The 18785-nt window shown below is 39.6% G+C and overlaps 1 protein-coding gene across 2 annotated transcripts in view; it reads left to right on the top strand.

The window, feature by feature from the left end:
• Positions 1-5358: 5358 nt before the first annotated feature.
• nrcama (neuronal cell adhesion molecule a) overlaps positions 5359-18785 on the top strand; it is a 59668-nt gene continuing 46241 nt past the window's right edge. For both annotated transcript variants that reach the window (XM_034131546.1, XM_034131545.1), the window contains exon 1: positions 5359-5517. The gene's annotated coding sequence lies outside the window, so the exon portion shown is untranslated. The remainder of the gene's footprint in view (positions 5518-18785) is intronic.

Below are 18785 nucleotides of genomic sequence, written 5' to 3'. Positions count from 1 at the left end.
GATGACAAAAGCCTGGACCCGAACTACTTTGCCTTCTGGGTAAATATTGGACCGCCTGATGTAAGTAAATAAGGACTTATTGTGGGTTGATGAGATTTTGTATAGATACAGTATATATTTTAAGTTAAAGTGGACCTATCATGCTATATTTGAATAATATAGTGTAGGACCATACCTATATAAGGCATATTTATACTTGTTTTTTTTCAAAATACCAAACAGATCATGCATTTTAGCCATGCCTCATTTTGCTCAATTTGACAATTTTTAGCTCTGTTTTTGCAAGGGCAGATTCAGTGAGAACAGCACCCTCTACAGGCCTGGCATATGTACTACAGCGTCTCCAGCGCTTTCGAACGGCAATGGCCGTGCCTGTCTCCTCCTGATTGGTGGAGTTGGCCCAATAGCCGTAGCGCCACTGTCCTGACGTCAGGACAGTGTTCAAATCTGGATCAGTTTTTATCAGATCCGTTGCAGCCCCTTTTTTAGAGATTTGGGTATGGAGGAAAATAGAGAGGGTTGTGTTTTCTGACACTTGGTGAGTTCCCTGGAACACCGGGGACACATACTCATGTATAAAAGACGTACAAAAGTGCATTTTGCATGATAGGTCCCCTTTTAAGGTGTATGGAGGCACTTCATGGAACCACTATCTATCTCAAAATCACAAAGCTTCCCTCATCCACCTGATGGCAAATAATTACATTTGTAGAAATGACATAAATAAGGTTTCTTTCACTGGCTTTAAACAAATTGCACTGCTCTTATATTGTTTTGGGACGGCTTCAAAGTAAATGTCGCTGTAGAAATACTCTGTTAAAATTCCTGCATTAAAAGTCTTATTTTTCTAAAAATAATGTATGTATTGGCATCAAAGTAATTTAATGTAAATCCTCATTTTGTCCAATGGCCTATATCCGATTATTAAATTATTACAACATTAAATTGTTTATCATTTTATGTTGCAACTGGTTTACAAGGAGCTTTTTTAATATATATACTGCCGTGTAGCTATGATGTCAAGAAGGGATCAATAAAGTTGTATCAAAACCTTTAATAATACATGATTTGTTCATTGTATTTCTAGTTTTTAAGTTCTAAGATAAATGCATTGGAGTTTAAGCGCTGCATTTGCCTCTGAATTGTAGTGGAGGAAAAGTATAACGTTGCAGGAAATGCAGCACTCAAGTAAAGTACCACAAAATGATACTTAGGTCCAGAACCTGAGTACAATTACCTAGTAACTCTTCACCATTGGTGCTAAGACACCACCTGAAGTGATTTGAGTGAACAGGCCCTGTATACAATATATTTGTTAGTACAGGTTGCTGTTAAATTCCAGTGTCAAACAGCAGGAAATAAATATCCTTTAAGTCCATCTGTGTGGAGACTGAGTGTCTCTGACATGCACAGTCAAGACAGACAAATGAGGTGAACATGAGATTAACACTGTGGTGATGTTCATGCTGTTGGCATCTCCAGCGTGAAAGGCCAAAGTGCCAAGTCCAAGTGAAGTCTGCCAGGCCATGTTTACATGAAGGAGTGGGAAACATATCCATTTCATATATATAGTTCATAGCACTGCACTACTAGTTGCTCTTCGTGGCAGAAGCTATCCGTCTCTCCTCCTCCACAGGCAGAATTGGATTGTCTGGTCTTATGGTGTTCCCTAGCAACCGTTATAGTTCCCTTCTCATTTACAATCTTCTCAATGTATGTGTGCCCACGGTTTCCTAAAATTGTCCCTGATCCGATGGAAATGTGTTACACAATCAACCTCTTTTATTTTGCCGCCGTGTGTTGTTGTTGACAAAAGAGAGTGATCACATTAAAGTTTGCCATCAATATTTTTCCTCCAGCTTTTCCAAGGCTTAGCGTCTTCCAGGAAGTGCCAGTGGAAGCTGTCTTACCTTGTTTCGTCTTGGCTCTGCTTTCACTTTTTGATGCCCTGCAGTAAAACCTCAACCAGTTGGCTGTAGATGCAACAGTATAAAGTTACAAGAGCCTCCTTAAATAGGGGATCTTAACTGATGTGGATAACGTAGCTCGAATGATGCTTAATAAGTCACTTCTCAGCATGTCCTTCCTCTGATATGTCTTATGGCGTCATGTCTTTATGTAAAGTTCAGCTGCTTCACTTGTCAATGATGTAGCTCTCTGACCAAGTTAGGAAGGCTGTTGTGTAGGCGATTAATTTGTAGAAGTTGGTGTCTCGTGGCTGTCAAAGAAACATTTTTGTAATATTATATATCCCTGGCCTGTATAAACTGTTTTAGAGTACACAGTGCCATTAGAGTAGGCCTGGCAAGGATCCTGAAACATCTTCATACAGTATAACGGATCTATTGACACACATAGTTTTAGAAATGGTAATAAAAATATAAAAGCTTCTTTTGAGTATTTCACACTCCACAGCGGTATGTCTGTAATGTCACACCGTAAAACAAAAGCAATCTGTCCGTCGTCACGTCTCCCCATTGACAAGAAACGGCAGAACAGTTTACACAGTGGTGTGGCCCTCAACAGATCTCTGCCAGTCGGTTATGTGGACACACACACACATACACACAGAGACACACAGAGAGACACACACACACAGACTATTTGTATAACAGGCCTGCATGAATGTCAAACAGCACTGTCTGTGCCCACTGTTGCAACTTCTGTACAGTGTAAACTTAAATCTTCTAGCATTTTCTAAGTTTTCAAAGTTACACCCATGAAAAACAATTAAGCATCCAAAGATGTAACTGGTAACAAAACACCTTAAAATGTCTTAATGTCTATATATATATATTTTATTGAGCTGTGTACTGATTTTATTGAGCTGTGCACTGATTATTCTAAAAGTTTCAAACAATTTTCAGACCCAGAGCAAGCCATAATTCATTTAAGGTAACTGTCCATTTCAGATGTTCAACTATAAGTTGCAGTAACTGCATTGTAATTGACTTTTTATCAAGTTTAAATTGTAGTCGTTGGACATCTAAATCAGTTATAAGGGAAAAAGCTGAGAAAATCAGTGAAGCAGAAACCCTGATTTTTAAAACGACACAGTTTACATTGGGTAGATTACTAGTAGTAGATTTGTATTGCAGTACTGCATCACATCATATCATTGTTATGTTTAAAGTCACTAAGGAATAGACTTAATGTGTCAAGTGAATGTTGCAGATCATTTGAATGCCTGCATAAACATCCTGAACAAGTAGTACAAACTGAGCAAACGTTAGCATGTAGCCCCTCCATCCTATGTCAATCCAAACGGAGTAAATAATATTTAACAATAAACTGATTTTTGTGTGTGTTTACAGCAGTTTAACTGAACATGTCTGTTTGTTTTGGAGAGGAAGAGGCCTGTGTGGATAATTTGGCTTACAGTAATAAACGTCTGTATCTTCAATAACCAGAGAAACACGCTGGGCAAACAGTAGCAGCTTGTCTATTATTCTGATTCACTTTTAGTGGCATCAAATTGCATGTTATGCTTTTAAATCAGTGAGCCGGTGCACACCTTTCAGAGGTTAGTGGGATTCATATACAAAAACACATTCACATGTTATTCTCATCCTCTTTGTGTTTGTCCCGGCCTACCCTCAGGACTTGTCACCATTAGTAGCAGCAACAGTATGTGAATGCTAATGCCCCTCGGCCTGGATGAGTGTAACATGCATTTATCATGTGAGGAAACTCTACATGTATACCCTTCTTTTCCCACTTTGTGCTGGTGACCTGAACATGCCTTAAGGTGATCTACACGTGAACACTCCTTGGCAGTAAAAGCCCAGCTCATAGGTTTGATTAACACTTTTCATAAAAAAATGAGGGTGTAAATATGCCTTTTAAACAGATGTCAAGTATAATCCTTTCAGCGTTCATTTGACTGCTAGACAAAGAGAGTGAGACTCTGGTATGATGGCCGTTAATGACAGGGGTCCTAATGTGTTTGAGACATGCTTGGTCTGTCCCGCGGTGGAGCTGAGTGATGTGGGAGGGGTGAGGGGTGTTCACACACACAGCTGCCATGTGAGTTGTGCAGTAAAAAATGTGATGTGAGTAGGTGGGCCAGTAATGATAATGTAATGTGCAGTGGGGCGTTTGACACCATGTCAGTTTCTGAAATGGGCAACCTGTCCCGTGTTGATGGCGCAGGAACACCTGTTTTTCATATTTGACATCCTGGATCAGAACCTTATATTGATTTTTTTTTTTGATTTGCATTTTCATGTCCGTCTTTTAGTCTGCCCTGTTCAAATGGCATTTTAAGACTTTATTTATTGTAGTCTCTTTAGTGCAAGTCTCTCAGTCATGAATAGATGCACACTTCCTTTGGCAGGGTGACACAGTTTGAAGGTATAATATGGTAGAAAGAAAATAGTTCCTACATTATAACAGACAACTGGATTATCTTGAGTTACCAGGTCATCATTTCTACAAGGAAACATTGTTGTTACTTTTCTAAATGTATTTCTTTCATGGCTTTTTGAGTACCACAAGCTGCCATCTACTGCCATCTTTATTCAAGAGAAGCCAGGCATCTCTACGGCTAATAACTCCAACAATCGGCAACTCACAGAAAAACAATCCACATCATTGAATATTGTAGCACTACAGGTAAAAGAAAAGACAAACATTTTGGATTTGGGATGAACTGTCCCTTTTCCCCCCCAATACAGTAAGATACAAATAAAAATAAGATAAAGAAATAAGATACCAGCAATAACATCAATTGATATTAAAAGGAAAAGTATGAAATGAACCTGGCAAATTAGAACAAACAAATCAGGAGAAAAAACAACTTTTAATACATTCCTACTAGAAAACCCAATTTGCTGATTACCACTGATGTAAGAGGCTACGTGTGACTTCATTTCAGGAATATTGAGGCTTTTGTATTTAATACAATAATAGAACTCGGCAGGGTTATTGTTTGTTTCTCCCATATCAGTCTGCAGGTTCCACTCCTGCCACTCAGTACCGCGGGGTCGCTGTAGCTGCCATTTTTCCTCTTTCTTTCTGCACCGAATTGGCACCGACTGACAGATAGTAGAAGATAATGAGAAGGTCTCACTCTGACATATTCTCCCTCTACCATAAGTAACATGTAAAGATTGAAGTTTCACAATTCAACCATGCATGTTAGACAGATATACATTTACATCTGGAGCGAGATTGGCTTTAACTATAAAAAGTAGTATGCGTTTTCAAATGTAATTATTAAGTCACCGCGCCGCTTTATGCCGTATCGGTCTGGAAAGTGGGTTCGATGTTTTGCTCACGAGTGCGTCGTCTTTGCTAAATCAAAGACGATCTTTGTTACTGGTTTCTGAGCTGGTGAGGAGGAGAGCGAGGATCCGTGTGGACCACAGCTTGCTGCTGCAGCGGCTCGGACACACACACACAAACACACACACTGGCCGGGCACACACATACACACGCTCACACATCATCATTTTCTACAGCATTATCACACACTCACTGCCGGGGGAGGAAACGGGAGCCGGTTTGCAGCCGACGGTGAGTTGGAACATCCTTTTTTCTTTCTTTGAAGATGGAGATTTTTGCTCCCCCGTTGTCTGCAATATCAACATATGTCGCTGGAGAATTATGGTGCAGTGGATGTGTCAAAGTCGGTTTTTTGGTGATGCTGCTTCACTGGGATGACCAGGTGCAAATATAATGGATGCCGATTGTCGTGTTTGATTTTTTTTTTTGGGTGCTGGGCATCAAAGCAGCACTGCACTGCATGCATGTTGGAGAGGGAATGTGTTGATCTACTGCTGCTGCATGGATGATGTGTTCAGGGTTGCAGCAGCAGGGCTGGTTAGAGCTCATTGTTGCTGCCGGCCGGTGCAGGCCTGCAGGCTGAGAGGATTATTTGATGTCTGCCAGTGATGCTGCCAGATGTAGCTCAGCTCCTCAAGCTGTCAATCCAACTGTTGTGACTTTAAGACACACAGGCCCTGTTGGCACATATTACATTCAGACATATATGAATAGTCAGCAGGTGTATATTGGTCAGTATGGCGGGTGGGGGCCTCTTTTATTATTATTGATCAACCTTTTTCATTGATTCTGCCATAAAATAAACAAGAGGGCTCCATGAAGGAATATTATTTGTGATGTAGAATTGTCTTAAGCATGATAAAAGACAGAGAGGAGAGGATACCATTAAAGATGTGCTCTGCAGTTGGGAGTTGACATTGGATTGGTCATCAAAGGAGATTCATCTTTTGGATTGGATATCCCCACATGTTAAGGAATTCTTTGGATTCAGTATTGGTACAAAACATGATTATTCAATTAATATTTCAATACATTTCAAGCAAAACTGGACACACTCTGGTTTTAGATTCTTAAATGTGATAATTTGCTGCTTTTCCTTGTCATATTTGACAGTGTGATTAGTTTTAGACTTTGTATGGATAGAATGTGATTTATTTGACCCTCAACCATAGTGTACATTGGTTACAGGCAGTATTGAAATAAATACTCTTACACTTAAGTAAAAAAAGGAATACCTGAGTAGTAAGTCAAGTACAATTTCAAAATGGCACTTAATTAAAAGCACTGAAGAAGTATCATCAAAATGTACTCAAAGGAAGCCAAGTACACATTTTCAATGTGATATTATTCAGTTGAAATCACTTCCCAATGAATGCAAGAGCATACGTTGGGATTAGTGGTAGTAGATGTGTAGTGCAGTACTGCATCATATCACTTTTTTCAGTGTCAAGTCAATGTTGTAAAAAGTACTACATTTTCCTCTAAAAATGTAGAGAAATATATGTATAAAGTAGCATACAATGGAAATATTCAACTAAAATGAATAGTATATCAAAATCGTACTTTAGTACTGCACTTGAGTAAATGCAGTTACATTCCAATAGTGTGAATTGGTGCCTATAATAAGGCTTTAATATAGGCACCAATTTGCATCTCTTGTGTTTACATGCTCAGTTGCAGTGAATGGGAATCCCTCTGTTGCAGCTGCATTAGCCCGCTAACCTACATTCTCAAAGTTCCTGTCAGCAACTCATACTGTATTCTTATATTCAGCAATATAGGAAGATGAGGCTCTCTGCAGTTGTTTTCTAACCTTTTGTTTGTGAAGCATAAAGATACATTAACAGCTTGATTTGAGGTTATTCACCGCAGACAGGGAAATGTCACAGAAGGAAAAAGCACAGGTGTAAACAATCACATTTAACGAGTGGGTGAATTCCATTAAGACACTTGAATAGAGCGCAGCCCTCGTTAATGTTATGAGTAACACCTGTGCTTTTCACACTGTAACCCATCACTTTATATCAATTAAAAAATACCACACATAACATATTTCACATTTTAAGGCGAGATACTTCATGTACTGGTAATTTTGTGAGTTTGGCTTCTTTTTTGCTCCACATAACATGACTTTAACATTAGATGAAAGACCCAGAATTCACATACAGGTAGGGCTGCTCGATTATGGCAAAAATCATAATCTCGATTATTTGGGTCAATAATTGATAATTAAAAACGATTATCCATTTACTTTGAAAACATCAATTTATTGGAGAAAAAAAATGTGAACAGTATGTTTTTAACAGTTGATTACCCTGAACTTAATAATAATACAAAAATAATCGTTTTATTTCGATTACGTTGTTTTCGTAATCGTTGCAAGCCATAATCGTAATTGCGATTAAAATACGATTAATTGAGCAGCCCTACATACAGGTGTATTTGACCAACTTTGTCAATTTGCATCTGTATATTTCTCCTTAATTTAACTATATTTAGCATCAGATTTAAACAAAACATTTCCAAAAACACAGTGGTATCTGTGTAATTTTATGTTTTATTTAAAAAAACTCTAAGAAATTACTTTTTTCATTGATGTTTCTTTTTTAAATAATATTTATTATTTCTAATCATTCTGAAAACTCCACTTAGCACTGACATACGACAAACTCCAGTTTCATTATTTTTGTTACTTTTGACCAAAGCTTTGTTCATACATCATTAATAACCTTATTTTTAGGACATTTTATTTAAAAAAATGTGGCTTTTTGGATCTACGTAGTCATAAAAAGAGATATCCAAAATCCCATATGTGACTCTTTTTGTTTCAAATGTTAAGACCTCTTTTTTAGAAATCCATATCGACACGTGTAAGTGTTAAACCAAAGTCTTGGTTACTAGACTCTGGCCGTTTCTCAATCGCAAGGATATTGGCTTCCAAGCCAATATTTCAAGGATGCTACGTCATCAAGTGGCGCAGCAGGACCGTTCCAATGTCCAGCATACTTGGAATTCCACCGAGGCCGCGTCCTTGGTTTGGGGGAAATTTCGAGGCTGCACATGGGTAGACTTCGTGTCCTTAAAATCCCCACAATGCTTTGCGCACGGACCAATTTCCCCAAATCTGTGGCGGAAAATGTAAGGCGGGGCCTCTCATATGACGCACACCTGCACACTTGCTAGCCTGTTCCACTCTTCGTTTTCCGAATGCCAGGAAGGATTCTTGCCTAGCTTCTGAAGGAAGTGACTCGGAAGACATGTGCTACCAAGCAAGCGTACTCGCGATTGAGAAACACCCACAGTGTCTCCCTTTAGATACTGAACAGCTCCATTTATCTTAATGTATCTGGGCCATCAATCAATTAGTACCAGTGGGAGTACACCTCCATTTGAGAATGAAACTCACGGGATGATGTGGCATGTCATGGCAGGTATCGAGCGTTGGCTGCACCATCACCATTCCTGAGCCCCCCCCCCCCCCCCCCCCCCATCACAAGACATCACCTCAGTCTCCCTTGACAACTCCCCAGCACTGAGCCATTACTCAGGGCAGACGCAGAGTCCTCCTCACTCTCCCTCTCACTCTCCTCCTCACTCTCCTCCTCACTCTCCTCACTCTCCCAGCTCTCCCATTTATCCACGGCCCATTAGACACAAAGTCAGGTGACGGAGCTTATGGTGGGTTTTCATTCTCATTCTGTCTCCTTAAGTGATGACACCATTTTCAGACACGGAGCGATGCGCAAGTTTGCTTGGCAGGCTGTTTGGGGATTATAAGGTCCAGGTTAACTTCTTTAATTTCCCTCAGGTGACATTGAAACTGGAGATTTGACTTGCAGGAAGATTGGACACCAAAGAAAACACTCTGAAACACTTCAATCACAGGGCCAAAGTAGTTTTACTCTCTTAAACCTCTTGTGTACATATTGCAATTCTGATACACTGGCATACTTTTATTAAATATTCTTCATATTCTTGATTCTTTACCATTAAAGTTTGGTCTGTAAAATGAAATAAAAAAGCAAAAACTGCTTGTCACAGTTTCCTAATGCCCATGATATGATATATTTAAAAGGCTTATTTTGTACAAACAGTTGAAAATCCCAAATATGAATTAGAGAATTATATAAAGCAAAGAAAAATAGCTCACACAGCTCTGTCCACAATTATGTTTTACAATAATCATCATCAAGACTTATTATACAAAGTAATGAAAAAGGCCCATAGCATGTTCTAAAATTCACTTAAATTAAAAAATGTTCTAACCCAAAAGTCCAAAACTGAAAGATATTGAATTTTAAGGGATAATAATTAGAGAATAAAACTAAATAAATCTTTATATTTAAAACTTTAACCAGCAAGTTGTGCTGTTCTTCTTGGCTAATTGAATCCTTGATTACCTTATTGACAGAAAGGTCAAAACTCTTTATCAAGCTGCATATTAGCATCATTATCAGCTCACAGGTCAGATTTATTTTTGTTTTTTAGGAGCCCAAACCATCCCTGATATACTGACGCTGACATGATGCTGTGTGAAAATCAGGTTTCACATCTGCATTTTCCAGCTGTAGTATGCTGCTAATGTTGTGTGCGTTTGCAGCACTGCCCTACTTCAGGTACTGCTGCAACTAGGAAACATTTGTTTATAATTAATCCCTAAGGATCGTTAAACTATATTAGCAACCTCCACTGAGGATGTAGATGATGTCATCCTGTCTCAGTGTAGTTTTATGAACCCCTGTGACGTCTACGTGACCACTGTGCAAGGAGGCTGCAGCCAAATGGATATAATGAGCATCATAGAGTCTTCAGTATGCTTTAGGTTAATGGCCTGAGCCCCCTGCAGCGATGATGGTGCATGGGGGGAGGGAGGTAAATAAACTCCCCCGCACCCTTGCTTCTCAGCTGGACATGTTTGGGTTGCTGTTTTCATTAAGTGACCAGGACTAGGGCTGCTTGATTATGGCAAAAATCATAATCTCGATTATTTGGGTCAATAATTGATATCACGATTATTAAAAACGATTATCCATTTACTTTGAAAACATCCATTTATTGAAAAAATAAATATGAACAGTATGTTTGTAACAGTTGATTACCCTGAACTTTAAGTATAATTTAACTGAAAAACCAATAAAAAAATTAATTAAATAAAAAATTATAAAATATAAATAAAAATAAAATAATCGTTTTATTTCGATTATGTTGTTTTCATAATCGTTGCAAGCCAAAATCGTAATTGCGATTAAAATACGATTAATTGAGCAGCCCTAACCAGGACACATTACATTAGCATGACTGGCTGCAGATTGATGAATTGGTAAACTGGGGACAGTTAAAGGGTCTCTGCTGCTGCTGCCGGTGTTTCTGAACGAGCAGATGCTGTTCTCTCTGCCTTCCATCAAAGACAGATGGGTTTTTGTTTGTTGGTTGTTTTTTTGGGAGATGATGTTATTGCTTGGAGATGGGGAAGACCCAGTTTCTGCACAATAAGGCCAATGAGGAGTGTGTTAGTCAGGCTTTGACATGAGGGAGATACTGGTGTTGTTTCACAAATGTGATTTTTTTTGATGATTTTTATTGGCATTTTGAGAATAACCATGTGGTTTGTGAACACTAATCTAAGATGGCACAGTTAATTGATCAATCAATTAGTCAATCAGAAAGAGGGGTTAGGACAGAGGAGGAGAGAAAAGGAAAGGAGATGGGATCAAGAGGAATGGAAAGTTCAAGAAGAGAAGCAATGGAGTGGAGAGAAAAGTAAAGGAGAGAATTAAAAAATAGAAAAGGAATGAGATAGGAGAAGGGAGAAAAAAAAGGAGAGGAGAAAGGGAGAGGAATGGAGAAGGCAAGGTCAGGAAAGGAAATAGGAGAAGGAACAGAATGGATGAGAGGAGAGGAGACAAAACACAAGGAGAGTAGGGAAAGAGGACAAAGAAGAGGTAAGGAATGAAAAGAAAAAGGGTAGGGGATAAAGAAAAAATGAAAGACAAAAGGAGAAAAACAAAAGCCTAGTATACACACACACACACACACACACACACACACACACACACACACACACACACACACACACACACACACACACACACACACACACACACACACACACTTGAAGTCCCACACGTTAGACGTCTTCAAAGGTCAATCATTAATACATGACTTGTCCTATAAATCTCTTTTGAATAGATATTGTTGTCTCTTGTTATAATATGTATCAGGAGGTTTGGGTCTGATGGGAGTGTCGTGGATCAGGTGGACAACAGATGGGACAGTGGGTGAGAGCAGAGGAGCTGCCAGACTGGTAGTAGTCGAGTGTGAAAACATATATCCGTCTGATTTAATTTTATATACTGAGCCATATGCAGGCAAATATTACTTGGCAGACGATTCAAATCCTGTTGCACTCATAAGAAAATAAAATATTTGACAGGAAGTATATAGAAAATCCCAATATGTATAGCTATATCAAAGGCACATGATAGATGATACCAGCTTTAAGGGGAACAAAGGAGGAATGTTTCAATCTCAGTGGTGGGAGCTTAAATCTTTGTACAGTAGGCTTAAAAATAATTTTACCCCCTCATCCACCAGAATCTTTGTCACAGCTCTAAAATGATTAGTGCGGATTTGGGTCAAAGAAGCCATTGAAGAGCCCTTCTTATCACATCACACACACCCAGTTGGTTCAAGGCGTGTGTGTGTGTGTGTGTGTGTGTGTGTGTGTGTGTGTGTGTGTGTGTGTGTGTGTGTGTGGTGTGTGTGTGTGTGTGTGTGTGTGTGTGTGTGTGTGGTGTGTGTGTGTGTGTGTGTGTGTGTGTGTGTGTGTGTGTGTGTGTGTGTGTGTGTGTGTGTGGTGTGTGTGTGTGTGTGTGTGTGTGTGTGTGTGTGTGTGTGTGTGTGTGTGTGTGTGTGTGTGTGTGTGTGTGTGTGTGTGTGTGTGTGTGTGTGTGTGTGTGTGTGTGTGTGTGTGTGTGTGTGTGTGTGTGTGTGTGTGTGTGTGTGTGTGTGTGTGTGTGTGTGTGTGTGTGTGTGTGTGTGTGTGTGTGCGTGCGTCTTCTGTCATGTGCTTCTTTCACATAGGTAGAGATATTTTTACCTCCAGTCATCAGGAGAGTCCTTTCACATGATTTGTAGAGTGTGTATTTATATATTGCTTTTTGAGGTGTTTCATTGGCCCGAAAACTTTTAATTTTCCACATCTTAAAGTGGCTTTATGCTCATTTTCAGTTATATATTTGTAGGGGTGCTCTGATTTGGGGCCGTAATCAGTATCGGCCGATACCGATCGCCGATCCGATCGAGTGGGCGGGGCCTAAATGGAAGATTTAAACATCACTTTAAATCTTCCATTTAAAGTGATGTTTAAAACTCAGTTAATGGGGCTCATTCACTGGAGCTTCCACAAACAACAATCAACTTAATTATTACATTCAAATTATGTATATTATTCAAGTTTACATTCACTTTGGATAATAACACGGGAGAAATTAGCAGAAGCCTCTCTTTTCCTCTCCCTCTCTCTCTCTCCTGATAGCCTGTCAGTATCTCATGCAGCTCACTGATCCAGTAATGAGTGACCCGACAGTGAAGAATAAATATATCTATAACTAGTTTAGCTTGTTCCAGAGGTAGATAAAATAGCTAAGTGTGTTAGGTCTAACTCTTGTGTGTTCTGCTCCGCTCACCGGTCCGTCACAGCGGGTGGAGCTGCAGGATTTCTGCTTCACACACACGTTGCATACCGCTATTTTATTGTCATTTTCGGACACTTAAAATACTGCCAGACCGGTGAAGCCATTTTGGCGAGCTTGTTTTGCCGCGCACAGAGAAAAGGGTCATGTATTTTACGTCATGCGATCGGCTCTCGCGATCGGCATGTTTAGAGAGCACCGATCGATCGGTAGAGAGTGAGTATCGGCCGATCTTGATCGGTGACCGATCGATCGGAGCATCCCTATATATTTGTTCCCATGCTTTAATGTTCAAAAAGGTTCTGAATGTTGGTCTTTGTGGTGGCATTCCTAGTAGTTAAAAATAAAACTCAAATGTTCAGCATCTGTTAATCGTCAATGTGTGTGTGGTGGGAAAAAGCAGGTCCATTTGAATGGATGTGTCCTCGATCCTACTTGTCTGACCCCAGAGAGAAGGCGTTTATGAGGCCAGCCCCCCTTCAGTAAGTGCCCCTCTAGTCTCACTGAAAGAATGTCTTTGTAGAAAAAGATACACTTTCCAGAGAGCAGAAGAAGAGGATGAAGAAGAGAGGCAGTGGAAAAGTCATCCATCAGCTTAAGTTGTGTCTGTTAACGGGTAAGCCAATTAAAGACAGACATATCCTTGTCTTTATGGGCCTTGAAGAGAGACAGAGGGAGTCTTCATCTTACATCTGTCTTGTTAAACACGATTTGTTTATTCCAACTTTGTATAATCCTCATGCTCACCCTGTGTGGTGCAGGGTCAATGGAAACCCCCATATGACACACACACTTGCATCGCATATACATGAGGTATATACAGGGCTTAACCAATGAATTATAATTAAATATTAAATTGGTTGTGATTTTGTATAACACACAACTGCCACGGTGGATTAGAAGCTCATAGAAAATATATAAACTAATGCAATATTCTGTAAAGCACCTTTCAATACAAGAAATGGACTTCAATGTGCTTTACAATAATGAAAATAGACATAAAAAATGGGACAGAGTTTCATAATTAATTGATACAAAGGCAAGGTAACACTTGATGATTTAAAAAAGACATTTAATATAAAACATGAGATCCACTTTATAACAGTGAAATAATATAGTTAAAAATAATACAATTTGACCTAGATTTGTTGTTGAAATGTAGAGTGTTCAAACCCCCACTCACTCAGTAAAAATAGATTTAGTACCTACATGCAGCATGCACATCAATAAATCAAAACCAACTCACTCCCTGTCTTGATTATATTCATCATATATTTAAACAGGAAAGAGCAAATATTAATCTTATCATCAATATCAATATTGTATTTCTTCTGCATCTGCTGTATAAATTATCTAATTATCTAAGAGGATCTATCCTGATGTTATTTTGGGAAAGCGAACACTTGAAACATCCTGTTTGAAAGCCAAAATGTCTGTATAATATCTGAAGAATGACAGGGAATAAGAGGTTTTGGTTTATTGATTTAAAAGCCAGAGCAGGTACACAGTACATAAACCCATATTAATAAACAGTGAGTGCTTGTTTCCTGTCAACAGAGCCGATGCATTGCAGGCTGTGGGTACTATGACTTACCGTTAGAGTAAGTCATTCTCTGTTTGTTCTTACTCAGCATCATTTGATGCCTCTGGATGTTGGCCCATAAAAGTCAATGACGTTTCACATCAGTGATAATGCCCCACCCTGCCACTCTGTCCTCTCCCTCTCTTTCACACTTGAATCTGCTGCGTTGGCGTTTCTTTTGGGCCTGCCCAGATACTCTGCATTGTCCTCTAATGGCGCTTTTCCACTGCAGGACCTAGCACGGCTTAGCACAGCTTAGTTTGGCCTTGGTAGGCCAGGCTCACTTTAAGCTGCGTTTCCATTACAGTTTAGTAACTGGGATAGTTACTATAGTAACGCAGTGTAGGCGGGGCGATCGGCTGTTCGGCGGGCGGAGCGACGCTGCGTAAAACTGCCGTGACGTCATCTTCAATGCGAACCACAAAACATCAGCCGTTAGCTGTTAGCACTCAGAGCTCACAGCTCCTCATATCTGTTCAGAAACTAGACAAAAGTTAAACAAGTACAAACCACAGACTGTCTGTGTCATGGAGAATACAGTCGCTGGTTTATTTATGTCTGTAGCCCGTTGTTGTGAGTGTGGACGGAGCCTATACAACGTTAGCTTAGCCTGCTAACGTCGATCCGATCTCCATTCAGAAAACACGCATTTTAAAAGGTTTTTCGCTTGCCGTCTTGTCTGCAGACCGGTATCAGTATGTTGTTACTTCGGCATCATTTTGAAACGTGTATTACAATTAAATCACGGTGAAATATGTTCATTTTGTTGTAGTTGTAGCCCCCTTGCCAGCGATTCTTTCTGACCATTCAGCAGTCGAGAGTGTTTACGTCACTAGTTTAGCATATTCAGCCCGGTTGTTGGCCCGGTAAGAACCTCGATTTTGGAGTGCCAGAAAAAAGGTGAAAAAGTAGCCCTGAGCCGGAACTACCCCTAGTGGAAAAGCAAGAAAAAGCGGGCCGAGCGTGCTGCAGTGGAAAAGCGCCATTAGAGCCAGGCTGCTTTACTCACCTTCCCTTTTTGCACCCTAATGCACCCACGGCTGCTGTTGTAGCACTTTAGCTTATTGGACGTGAGATAAGAGGCATTTCATTTTTAGATATCGTTTTAGCATTAAACAATCTGTGTGTGATCTTTTCTCTGAAACCCTGTGTGTAGTTGTGATAAAAAAATCAGATTGTAATCAGTGCATTTTCTCGTGAATTAGCTTCTACTTACGGTCTCCTGATGTCTGATCTGTGGGGAAGAGATAACCTTGACCAGACTGCAGATACACAGCGATGATACTCAGATTGAAATCAGACACACTGCAGTAAGGGATTATATACACAGGGATGAAGGGCCTTAAGAGATTTATTTCCAACTTTCACTCGATATGTCACCATCAGGATGTAACAACATGAGTTATTATCTTGTCAACTTTACAATAATGACTATATTTGGGTCAAAGATTAACCAGCATGAACGTCATTTTTCAATTTGTAAAGCCAAATTAACTCTCTCCCCTCTAAAATACAATTCTGCTTAACCTTTCTTTTAAATAATATAACTGTTTCCTCGCAGCTTCTAGGCTACACAGATTATTAACTGATTTAATGACTTGGCTAGAAGCCAGTAGCCATAGTTTTAGCACGATTGCCAAATTACTAATGAACATCTGTGATGTGGCAGGGCATGAAGTGGAGGGTGAAATTGTCTGATGTGGAATTGTCTTTTAACACAGGTCATAAAGAATGGGCTACTGAGTTTATACGTAAAAAAGCAAAGATTTTTAATTGATTGTCCTGGAAACTTGAACAACACGTTGTAAACACAACACTGACATATTGGCACCACATACTGTAGCCTAGCTATAGCCTAGCACACAAGTTAGCCAACATTCAATGCAACATTAGCATTTATGTGGTGTCGTGCTCCTTGAAACGTGACACATTTAAGACTCTTCCCTTTAAGCTCTGTTTTGGTTTTTATTCCACCAACTCCTAAGGAAAATTGTTAGCAATATAGCTGCTAAATGCTCCATGCTATGTGTCTGTTTGCTGTCTGGTACTGGGCAGGTAGCCTAGCATACAGGTCTGTTAAACAGGAAGTTATTGCCTAAAACAAAAGACACAGAAGAGACCTGCATGGGGCATCAAAGCAGTAAAGTTGCTTGGCATTGAAACCAAAAAATTAGATAAAATATTGTAGGAACATTTTTGTTAGCATATTTCCGTACAAAATTTGAGTGTTAGCATACAGTACATGAGTGAGAAAATGATTCACTGTTGGTTTGTCACTCATGTTATGAACTACATTGTACACATATATTTTATTCATTACCATTATAGAAGCATTTATAAGAGCAGCTGATGTTGATGGTTTGCAAGCTATAGACTTTTTCTTACTTAAGCCGATAGCAATATGAGTAGGCAATCTCTATAAAATGGCATAAAACCAATTCTTCAAGTATATTGTTCTCTAATGGAAATGCAATGGACTAGAGACAACCTTGTTGTGCCTTTTAAAATGACCTTATCTAATATGACATTTAAACATATCCAAAGTCTTTAAGTCGTAATGCACTTTCATGCATGGAAGCGCCGCATGGCTCAGCACTACTCATGTTTGCCCAGCTTTTTCCACCCCAGTGTCCTCCCAGAATTTTCCCACCATATGCTACACACTGTCAGTATTGACTCTCAACCCACTCTCTCTCTCCTCCACTCTCTGCTCTGGTCCATGACTCACAAAGCCCATTTAACCTTTACCCAGCGCTCCGTTGCTACCCCAGTTGCCGCAAGCAGCAAATTTAGATTTTTGTAGTGGTTAGTTTTTATGGAATTGTTAGGGAATATAGCTGTCTGTGTGACTGCTGACATTTTGTTCTTTTTCAAATAGAGGCAGCCCATGTTTGTGTCTATGACATACTCAACATAATTTGACCAACGAATATTGACCTGGAGAATATCAACAAAGAGTCTCAAATACTGCATTGTATCAGTGTGTCTTTTCTAAAGCACCTTCACTTTGTCATATATTCATTCAAGCTAGTCATCCATTACAGCTATGTGATATATTACCTGCAAGATATTTACTTGACAAAAGACCCATTAATAAGTGGGAGAGCAGCTATGTTTCTAAAATGGGTATCACATACTTTTCCCACACTGATTTATTCCCTGTAAACACTCACATAACCAGGTAACACACACCAGGGAGTGTCCCATAACTCCTGGATCACATGACATGTCCCTTGTTATGTCAGTGATGATATAGCTGTATGTGTGACTTACTTTAAAGTGGACCTATCATGCTATATTTGAATAATATAGTGTAGGACCATACCTATATAAGGCATATTTATACTTTTTTTTTTTTTAAATACCAAACAGATCATGTATTTTAGCCATGCCTCATTTCGCTCAATTTGAAAAATGTTAGCTCTGTTTTTGCAAGGGTTGATTCTGTGAGCAACAGCACCATCTAGAGGCCTGGCATATGTACTACAGTGTCTCCAGCGCTTTCGAACGGCAATGGCCGTGGCTGTCTCCTCCTGATTGGTGGAGTTGGCCCAATAGCCGTAGCGCCACTGTCCTGACGTCAGGACAGTGTTCAAATCTGGATCAGTTTTTATCAGATCCGTTGCAGCCCCTTTTTTAGAGATTTGGGTATGGAGGAAAATAGAGAGGGTTGTGTTTTCTGACACTTGGTGAGTTCCCTGGAACACCGGGGACACATATTCATGTATAAAAGACGTACAAAAGTGCATTTTGCATAGGTCCCCTTTAAATTGCCCTATTGTTGATTGATTGATTGATTGATTGTTTTGCCACATGACATAATTTTACAGTATTTAAAAAAAGTAAATCGCCTAAAAAACAACTACTATTCATAGTGAATTATATCACAAGGTGTTTTTGATTCACTGCTTCACTGTGAATGTGCTGCTAGCTTCCCAGGAAGACTGGCTAGGGGTTGGCTGTAGGTGAATAATTGATAACCTCTTAAATATGCAAAACTATGCCTCTTATCTTCTTGCTTAGAAGCACTGCCACAGCTTTGGTGTATCAAAGCCAGGCCACAAAATACTATAGTGATGAAATATTGAGTGCTTTGCTGCTTATGTCACTCGCACTCACTGTGGCGGGGTTGAATTTGGGATGATCAGAGATGTAGTGTCCTTGTTCTGTCAGAGAAAAAGGAGAGAGAGAAACAGTCTCAACATCAGGTTTAGTATTTATTT

Source organism: Trematomus bernacchii, unplaced genomic scaffold (genome assembly GCF_902827165.1).
Source record: "Trematomus bernacchii unplaced genomic scaffold, fTreBer1.1, whole genome shotgun sequence".
In the NCBI taxonomy this organism is placed as follows: Eukaryota; Metazoa; Chordata; class Actinopteri; order Perciformes; family Nototheniidae; genus Trematomus; species Trematomus bernacchii.
Note: the sequence above shows the minus strand (reverse complement) of the source record. Positions and strands in the feature narration are given on the sequence as shown.